Raw genomic sequence first — 9,374 nt, 5'->3', positions numbered from 1 at the left:
TCATAAAAGAGGGAAAGCTCCCAATTTTTTTTATGTAGTAAGCATCTCATTGATACCAAAATCTAGCAAACATAGCATGAAAAGAAGAAATGCATGCTGATGTCACTTAGAAATACCGACACAAAAACTTGAATCACCAAATTAAGCATCACATCAGAGGGCTAAAACATCATGACTAAGTGGAGTGGGTTCCAGAAATGCAAGAGTGATTGGATACTAGAAAATCAGTTAATATGATTTCCTGTAGTAATAGCTCCAAAGAGAAAAAATAATTTCACAATTTCCTTAGCTGTATTTCCAAAGGCATGTGGATAAAACTCATATCCAATCTCAACAAAACTTATCACAAAACAGAAATACATAATGTGTTGGTGTGTTTGTATTTATTTATTTATTTATTTATTTATTTATTTATTTATTTATTTATAAAAGATTTTATTTTATTTATTCATGAGAGACACAGAGAGGCAGAGACTCAGGCAGAGGGAGAAGCAGGCTCCCTGTAAGGAGCCCAATGCAGGACTCGATCCTGGGACTCCAGGATCACTCAGGCAACCCTGAGCCCGACGCTCAACTGCTGAGCCACCCAGGCATCCCTGTTGGTATGTTTTTAAGCTGAGAAGGTAGTTCTCTCTTAACAGAGAAGGTAGCATCACGACAGGTAGGGAGGCGCCAGCAATGTCACTGTTAAACCCCGGAGTCGAGAGGAAGATGTTCACAGCTGCTGGCACCGGGCCATCTAGACAGAGATACGCTGGCACAAAAGACCCCATTTATAAGAAGCAATGTCAAGGACAGAGCACATGGGAGCAAACTTGATGAGAAATGTGTCAGGTGCTCGGAAGGCCAAGTTGCTCCCTTCTGTTGGTTTTGGGGTGCACTTTGGATGCTGCAGAGGAGATTTCCTGCAGACAGGAGACCCTGGGAGTGAGGGGGCTGATGGGGGGGTGGCTGGGGTGGGGTGGGGGGGTCAAACCTGCCCCTCCAGGACAGACCCAACCATGTTTGTCTGTCTCGCTTATTCCGATTCCCTTGGGCCTGTGGGGGCGGTGGGAACCTGGCACCCCACTCGAACCTTCAGAGCCCCAAGAGCTGAGGCTGCTCCATAGCTGCCTTCTGGGCCACGCTCTCTGGCTATTGTCATTGCAGCTTAGCCAAGACTGCACAGAGCAAAGCCACTACCTTTTTTGGGAGGGTGGAGGGTGCTCACGTGTAGGGTGGCTCATTGTCATGGGTCCGAGGGATCCGCTTGGGTTCGGGGGTTCCCTGTGACACATTTGCAGTGCTAAAATCAGGAGCGTCTTGGGCGTGCTGGGATGGTTAGTCATCCTATTTGTATGAAGTCCTGGGTAGTAATGAATTAAACCATCCAAAGAGAATTCTGGTCTTTGCCCTGGGAGGGAACCTTAGGCTCTTGGAATGTTCCTCCGATCAAAGTGCCCTGGTTTTCCTGGGACCTTGGGCCACATGGGACAGTCTAACCATGTGATTTGTTATAGGGCCATGCGGTTTCTTCTTGATCTCCAGGTGGGCTGGAGACTGAAGCCTGGATATGTGGGTGGTCAACCACGTCTAGGGGGTCCAACCCAACAACAACTGCACACCGAGGCTCGTTTCGGGGAGAGCGTCCTGGTTGGTGGCACTTTGCATGTGCCACACATTCCTCTGGGCTGGAGCTGACGCTGTCCAAGGCCCCACTGGGAGAGGGCGGCCAGAGGCTCCATGCATGGAACTGACCTAGACTCTGTCCCGTGCACCTCTGTCCTTGGCTGGTTGTGATCCCGATCCTCTTGCTGTAATAAACCACCACGGTGAGCATGGAGCCTCTGGTGAGTTTGGAGTCCTTCTTCTTTTTTTTTTTTTTTTTTTTTTTTAAGATTTTATTTATTTATTCACGAAAGGCAGACACAGAGAGAGAGAGAGGCACAGACAGAGGCAGAGGGAGAAGCAGGCTCCATGTAGGGAGCCTGACATGGGACTCGATCCCGGGTCTCCACTGAGCCCCACTGGCTGCCCTGGAGTCCTTCTAAGGAATGATGAACCTGAGCGTGGGTTGGGGACTCTTGAACTTGTAATTGGAGTCAGAAGTGAGGGTGGCCTTGGGGATGTTCCTGCACCTTCCTTGCCTGCCCCCTGGTGCCCTGAAAACCACAGAAGGGCATCCCGGGAAAGGCCGGCCTGCTTTCCACCTCTCCCCCAGCGACCTAACCCCCACCTGCAAGCGCTGCCCATGGTGTCAGTTTCTTGTATCTCATCTGGAGCTGTTCCTAGTACTTTCGAGAAGACACATATGCCTTCTCCTACCCATGAACCTTCTTATTCTATTGCTCCATATCGGCTTTTGAGTTTCTATTTTTTCTATAATGTACATGTACTTTTTCTTTCTTTCAATTTATGAAAGAAATAAAGAAACAACTGGGTTATACATATTGGGAAAGCACAGCAAGTGAGAACCCCCGAGGTGAGGGTCTGGAGGGGCTCAGGGAGGGTCTGTGTTTGGGGGGGCAGGGGTGAGTAGGGGAGGGATGCCTGGAGTGGGGGAGCAGGCGGGCGGACGGGGTGGCCCCATGGCCTGTGCACTAATCTCATCACTAGAAATGCTCCCCCCACACCCCATGCAGTGTGGGAACTGGTTCATTCTTCCCGCCCCAGGGACTTGGCACCCGGTCTTTCCCCTGGCCGAGGGTCATTGAGGAGGACACAGCCAAGGCTGGTGCAGGGACACCTGGGCAGCCTCCGTGGCCAGCCTGTGTGGGGACAGGATGGGGAGGCAAGACCTTTAGAAACAGCTCACTGGTCCTGACATCATTCCCTGGACGGGACGTGACACATGCCATCCTCTGTTCAGCCGCCCTTTCTGGTGTCCCGGGCATCCTGAGATGGGATATTTTGGAGGGGCAGGTGGATGGGGGGTGACCGCCTCACCTCTCAGCTGGACATTGGCCCCTGGGTGCGGCAGGCCAGCCGGCCCCCTGCCCCTCTCCCCCTAACCCCGCTTGGCCGGGGAACAGGCGCTCAGCCTCAGCAAGCTCCCCCGAGAGCAGGCTGCAGAGCCTCCGCGGTGCAGATGAGTCACCCATTCTAAAAATAAGAAGAGTTAAGTCATGAAAGAGCGTATTTCCTTTTTAAGTCAGATATGTCTGCTGAGGGACCCCCAGCAGTTTGGTGCTGCAGGGAGGGCCAGGAGCCTCTGCTCTACGGGTCACTGGGGCTCTGTCCCCCCCACAGTGCCCCCATTCACACCCACTCCCTGCTATTAGCACCCGCACAGGCTTGGCATGGGGCAAGACGGATGCAGATGGTCCCTGCCTCCTGCACCTCCCGGGTGTGGAGAAAATGAACTACGTAAATAATACCCACGTCGGGCAGGTGGTCCTAAGGGCTATAAGAGACGGGTGGTGTGCCACAGGGATATGCATAGGGGAGGGGTCCTTAACTCTCTCTCAGGGTCTGCAGAAGGCTTCCTGGAGGTGTCGCCAGAGTTAGGACTCAGGGGGCTCAAGGGGCAGATAGTGGAGGAGTGGTGTCCTAGGCAGGAGAGACCGTATGAGCAAGGGCACTGAGGCTAGAAGGCTCATGGCAAGGTTAGGATCCTGAGGAGGACGTCTCAGATCACCTGGTGACACAGGTAGATTCCTGGGCCCTAGAACAGGACCAACAAGCCAGCAGGCAATTCTCAGACTCTTTAAAGTTTGAGATCCATTAGTCTGGCCACTGGGTATGTAGAGGAGAGAATGAAGAGGTACAATGGCAGGGCAAATTAGGTCCAAGTTATTAGGGCTTTGACACTCACCTAGGAGTTTGACTTTATCATACTGGCAGGAGGGAGCTTTCAAGGGAGTGACACTCCTGGATCTGTGCTTGGGAATGGTCCCTGAGAGCAACGAAGGTGATAGATCAATGGAATGAAGGATTCCAGGGGTGAGGAGCCTGGTCAGAAGCCTGGGCAGGGGTCAGGGGGCCTGGACCATAGAAGTAATGTGAGGGAAAGGGTCGGGGTTCTGGGAGACAGCAGGGACAGGACTTGGGCCACTCCCTTTGCCTCAGGCTTTGGGGGAAAGCCCTTTGGTGGGCCCCAGGAAAGTGTGTGCGGAGTATGAGCACATGTGGGAGAATTGGGTGGTTGTCATCGCTGGAGGAGGAAGGGAAGGGAGAGGAGGAAGGGGAAGGGAGAGGAGGAGGGGAAGGAGGGGGAGGAGGAGGGGGAGCCAGCAGTCGTCTGGGTTTGAATGCCACATCCTCTCCTTCTGCCCATGTGACCTGGGCACATGTTTTAACCTCACCAGGGACCAGGTTCCTGTCTACAAGATGGAGACAGGATGGCCACGGCCCACGAAGCTCGTAGAGGAGGACCTGTGCACAAAGAGCCCATCTGTGCCAGGTTGCAGGAAGGCCCAGAAGCTTCCCTGGGGGTGCATGCACCAGTGTGTCCGGGACTTTTCTGGTCATCCCAAGAATTTGGCTGATGCCACAAAACTGAAGATGAGAGGTGATAAGAGCCCCGTATGCTTTTTCTTTTTTTAAAAAAAGATTTTATTTATTTATTTTGAGAGAGAGCACACGCACGTGTGTGCACGAGTGGGGGTGGGGGGCAGAGGCAGAGGGAGAAGCAGACTCTTCGCTGAGCAGGGGGCCTGACTCTGGACTCGATCCCAAGACCCTGGGATCTTGACGTGAGCTGAAGGTAGATGCTTCAGCCACGGAGCCACCCCAGCGCCCAGAGCCCTGCATTCTTGAGAGTTGTGGCTCTCCTGGTGCCATCAGACTGAACGACTAGGACTGTCAGCCCCGTCACCATCCCCAGCCTGAATGGGACGGGGAGATGGGACTGGTGCCTGAGGGTCACGGCAGCACAGATGATTCAATCCAAAGTCAGGAGGGGGCCCCAGTGAAACTACTCAGAGGCTGGGGTGCCCACAGGGAGCGAGGAGCGACACGTACTGTGGTGTGGAACTGCGGCCACGGCTCCTTCGGGCCCAGACCACGGCTGGTGGGTGGGGTCCCGGTTTCTTGGACCTGGTGGCCACACGTGAGTGTAGTGCCTGGTGCCTGCTTTTCTCCTCGTGAGTTCAGGAGGCTGGGGCCTGGCTGAATGACGAGCCATGGCAGAGGGGCCACCTGCTGGCCCCACAGATATGTGTAAGCAGGGCAGAGACTCCTAATTTTCCCAGAGGGTCAAGTCATTGCACCTCAGTCCTCTCTGGTGTCACCCTTCTGAGGCTTCGCCATTTCCTCAGCTCTCCTGTGGCCGGTGTGGTCATGGGATTGAGTTGTGGTCCATGGGATGTGGGAGGAAGGGGTGCATGCCACTGTCAGCTGCACCCTGGGGAGGGATGTGTTTTCGTGTCCTCGCTCCTCCCTGTTGGGCTAGATCACAAGCCACAGGGGACAAAGGAGAGGAGGCTGATGTCCTTGGTGATGGGGGTGCAGCAGGCAACGTGCTACGAGGATCCCAGCTCCTTGGACAGCCCTATGGCGCGGGATCCCTGCCCCACTGTGGGCCACCCTCAAGCTCCAGGCTCTCACGAAAGAGAGACATGAACTCCTATCTTGTGTGCGCCATTGTACTGGGGGCTCTTTGTTACGCAGCTTTCTCCGTATCCTAACTGGTATGCCCTTTCAATACACCCGTTTTGTTCAGTCTTCTCATTTGTGAAATAGCCCCGATTGCCCTCCCCACGGCACAGAGCCAGGAGGTGCCAAGGACATGCACACACCCTCGATGAGGTCTCATGGGCTGTCCCTTTTCCTGAACACTTGCCCCTGGGATGCCTGCCTTCTGCTCAGGGTGTGATCCCAGGGTCCTGAGATCGAGTCCCACATCAGACTCTCTGCACAGAGCCTGCTTCTCCCTCTGCCTGTGTCTCTGCCTCTCTCTCTCTCTGTGTCTTTCATGAATAAATAAAATCTTTAAAAAACAATAAATGCTTATCCTTCTTCCCCACCTCCCTGTAAGCCTTCCAAGGCCAGACTGTGGCCTAACACTGCACCTCCGAAGAAGCATTTGCTGCCTGTCAGGAAAACAAACCCTCTCTGGCCATCAGCTGTCCCCATCATGTCCTCAGAGGGACATAAAGCAGCAGGAGAATCAGAGAGAAATGACCACCCTCTGCCACCCGCTTCTCCTGTCACAGGTGATAACAGGGCGGGTGGAGGTGGGCTTGGAGGAAATATATGCAGGAAAGGTTGTTATTTGATGTGTGTGTGTGTGGAGCATCTTCGTGGCTGGTGGAGAGTTCTGGAATCTGCCTTTAGGAAAGGCCTTCACTCGCAGGAGTGCTCAAAGCCGAGGTGGGCTGGCTTGTCCATCCCTGGAACTGGTGGTGTGGGCTGGGGCAGCTGAGATGTTTCTGTAGGGCCGGAGGTCTTGGGCCTGAGTGAGCGGTGTCCCCCTGCTCAGGTGGTCCTACCAATGGGCAGCCAGGCAAACGGTGCCACCATAGCCAACGGCAGGTTCCTCATGATGCCCTTGGAAGCCATCCTTCCTGGCTGTCTTCACCCCCGCCTTCAGGCCTCCCAAAGTACCTGGCAGGTGCTCACCATGGCGGTGTGGACAGCTGTCTGATTGTGGTCTCCGCAGTCCCTGAGTGTGCATGTGTCACTCTTGCTCGGGACACTGTGGGCTGGCCAGGGACCAGTGGGAAGGGAAAAGAGAATCCTCCAGAAACAGCCTGGCCTGGCTGTCCATCCTCAGCTCCCAGCACTTCGCAGAAAGAGCACGCTCTAGAAGGTGACAGATACCTACAAATAAGAAGTCAGGATGGAGAGACAATAGGCATCAACTAAGGAAGGAGGAACTGGGGACAAGGCCGGGGTAGGAAACACACGTGCTGCTCACGACATCCTCCAAGGTTGTGAGGGCTGAGCTGCAAATTCCTGGCGGCCAAAGTGAGCAGGGAAAGAAGAAAAGTTTCCAGTTTATAGAGTCCTTGGAGGAAACACACTGCTCCTTAGTGACAGTAAATGTGTCCTTAGCCCTTATTATTTACTTATTTTTCCTTAGCCCTTGTTTGTAAAATAAATTGGTCACGAGGGGCTTCACCTCAAAATTATTGGGAGATACACTAGCAATATGTGTCCTTCCACTCCATGAGCACAGAATGTTTCTCCATTTCTTGGTGTCTTCCTCAGTTTCTTTCGTGAGTGTTCTATAGTCTTCAGGTCCTTGATCTCTTTGGTTAGCTTTATTCCTAGGTCTCTTATGGTTTTTAGTGTAATTGTGAGTGGGATCGGTTCCTCGATTTCCTTTCTTCTGCCTCATTGTTAGCATATAGAAATGCTACTGACTTCCGTGCATTGATTTTATATCCTGCCACTTTGTTGAATTCCTGTATCAGTTTTAGCAATTTTTTGGTAGAGCCTTTGGGGTTTTTACATAGAGTATCATGTCACCTGAGAAGAGTGAAAGTTTGACATCTTCTTTGCCAATTCGGATGGCTTTTATTTCTTTTTTGTTGTCTGATTGCTGAGGCCGGGACTTCCAGTGCTGTGCTGAATGGCAGTGGTGAGAGTGGGCATCCCTGTCGTGTTCCTTACCTTAGAGAGGAAGCTCTCAGTGTTTTGCCATTGAGGGTGATACTCGCTGTGAGTTTTTCGTGGATGGCTTTTACGATATTGAGGTATGGTCCCTTTATCCCTGCATTGTGAGAGTTTTATCAAGAAAGGATACTGTATTTTGTCAAACGCTTTTTATGCATCCATTGAGAGGATCATATGGTTCTTGTCCTTTCTTTTATTAACGTGATGTATCACATTGATTGATCTGTGGATTTGAACCACCCTTGGAGCCCAGGCATAAATTCCAATTGGTCCTGGTGAACCAGTATATTGGATCCTATTGGCTAGTATCTTGAGAATTTTTGTATCTGTGTTCATCAGGGATATTGGTCTGTAATTGTTTTTTGGTGGAGTCTTTGTCTGGTTTAGGCCTCCTAAAATGAGTTTGGATGTTTTCTTCACATTTCTATTTTTTGGGAACAGTTTTAGAAGAATAAGTATTAATTCTTCTTTAAATGTTTGGTGGAATTACCCTGGGAAGCCATCCGGCCCTGAACTCTTGTTTTTTGGGAGATTTTTTTTGATGACTGATTTAATTTCTTTGCTGGTTATGTGTTCTGTTCAGGTTTTCTATTTCTTCCTGTTTCAGTTTTGGTAGTTTATGTTTCTAGGAACTTATCCATTTCTTCCAGATTGCCTAATTTGTTGGCATATAATTGCCCATAATATTCTCCTATAATTGTATTTGCAATGACATGGATGGAACTAGAGGGTATTATGCTGAGCGAAATAGTCAGAGGAAGACAAATACCATATGATTTCACTCATCTGTGGAATTTAAGAAACAAAACAGATGAACATAGGGGAAGGGAGGGAAAACTGAAATAAGATAAAAACAGAGAAGGAGGCAAACCATTAAAGACTCTTAATTCTAGGCAACAAGCAGGGCTGCTGGAGGGGTGGGGGTGGGGAGATGGGGCAACTGAGTGACAGCATGAAGGAGGACACTTGATGGGTGTTATATGCAACTGACGAATCACTAAATTCTACACCCGAAACAACTAACACACTATATATTAGCTACATTGAATTTAAATAAAAAAATTAAAATGTAAAAAAAAATTATTGGGAGATACGATTATAGCATTAGCCAATGTTCTCCAGAAAAAAGGAACCAATATGATGTGTGTTTATATAGAAAGCTATTTATTATAAGGAATTGGCTCCCACAATCATGGAGGTTGGCAAGTCCAAAATTTCTGGGATGGGCTGGCAGGCTGGAGCCCTAAGAGAGCTGATTTTCTCGTTCAGGTTGGAGAACAGTCCGCTGTACAGCCAGGAAGAGCTAAAGTTGCAGAGAAGTCCAAGGGCAGTCTGGTGGAGAATTGTCTTTTTGTCCTTTCAGGCCTTCGACTCATTGGATGAGGCCCACCACATAGGGAGAGCCATCTGCTTTACTCGTTCTACCAGTTCCTAAAAACACCCTTGTAGGAACATCCACGATAATGTTTTTTAAAATTAATTAATTAATTAATTAATTTTTTTACACGATAATGTTTAACTGAATATTTGGGCACCCTGTGGCCCAGCCAAAATTAGCCATCATTGTGATGGCAGGTATCCCCCATCTTTACAGCAAATGCACTCATGCATTGACTGGGTTGGTCCCCCAAATGCACTCAAGAAGGCACTTGTGTGGGGAGGTGGCCATTGTTCTCATGGAGGAGAGATGAGCCCACTGCCCCTTTCTACCATGGGCCTGTCTCCAGGGCTGGAGTACATGGCGGTGGGGGGTGGGGGGAGCGCTGAGATTCTCTGACCACACTGTTGACCACAGAGCCATGCAGTGTGCTCATTTGTTTATTTATCTTTTCATG

This window comes from Canis lupus, chromosome 18 (genome assembly GCF_003254725.2).
Source record: "Canis lupus dingo isolate Sandy chromosome 18, ASM325472v2, whole genome shotgun sequence".
In the NCBI taxonomy this organism is placed as follows: Eukaryota; Metazoa; Chordata; class Mammalia; order Carnivora; family Canidae; genus Canis; species Canis lupus.
This window is presented reverse-complemented; position numbering follows the sequence as displayed.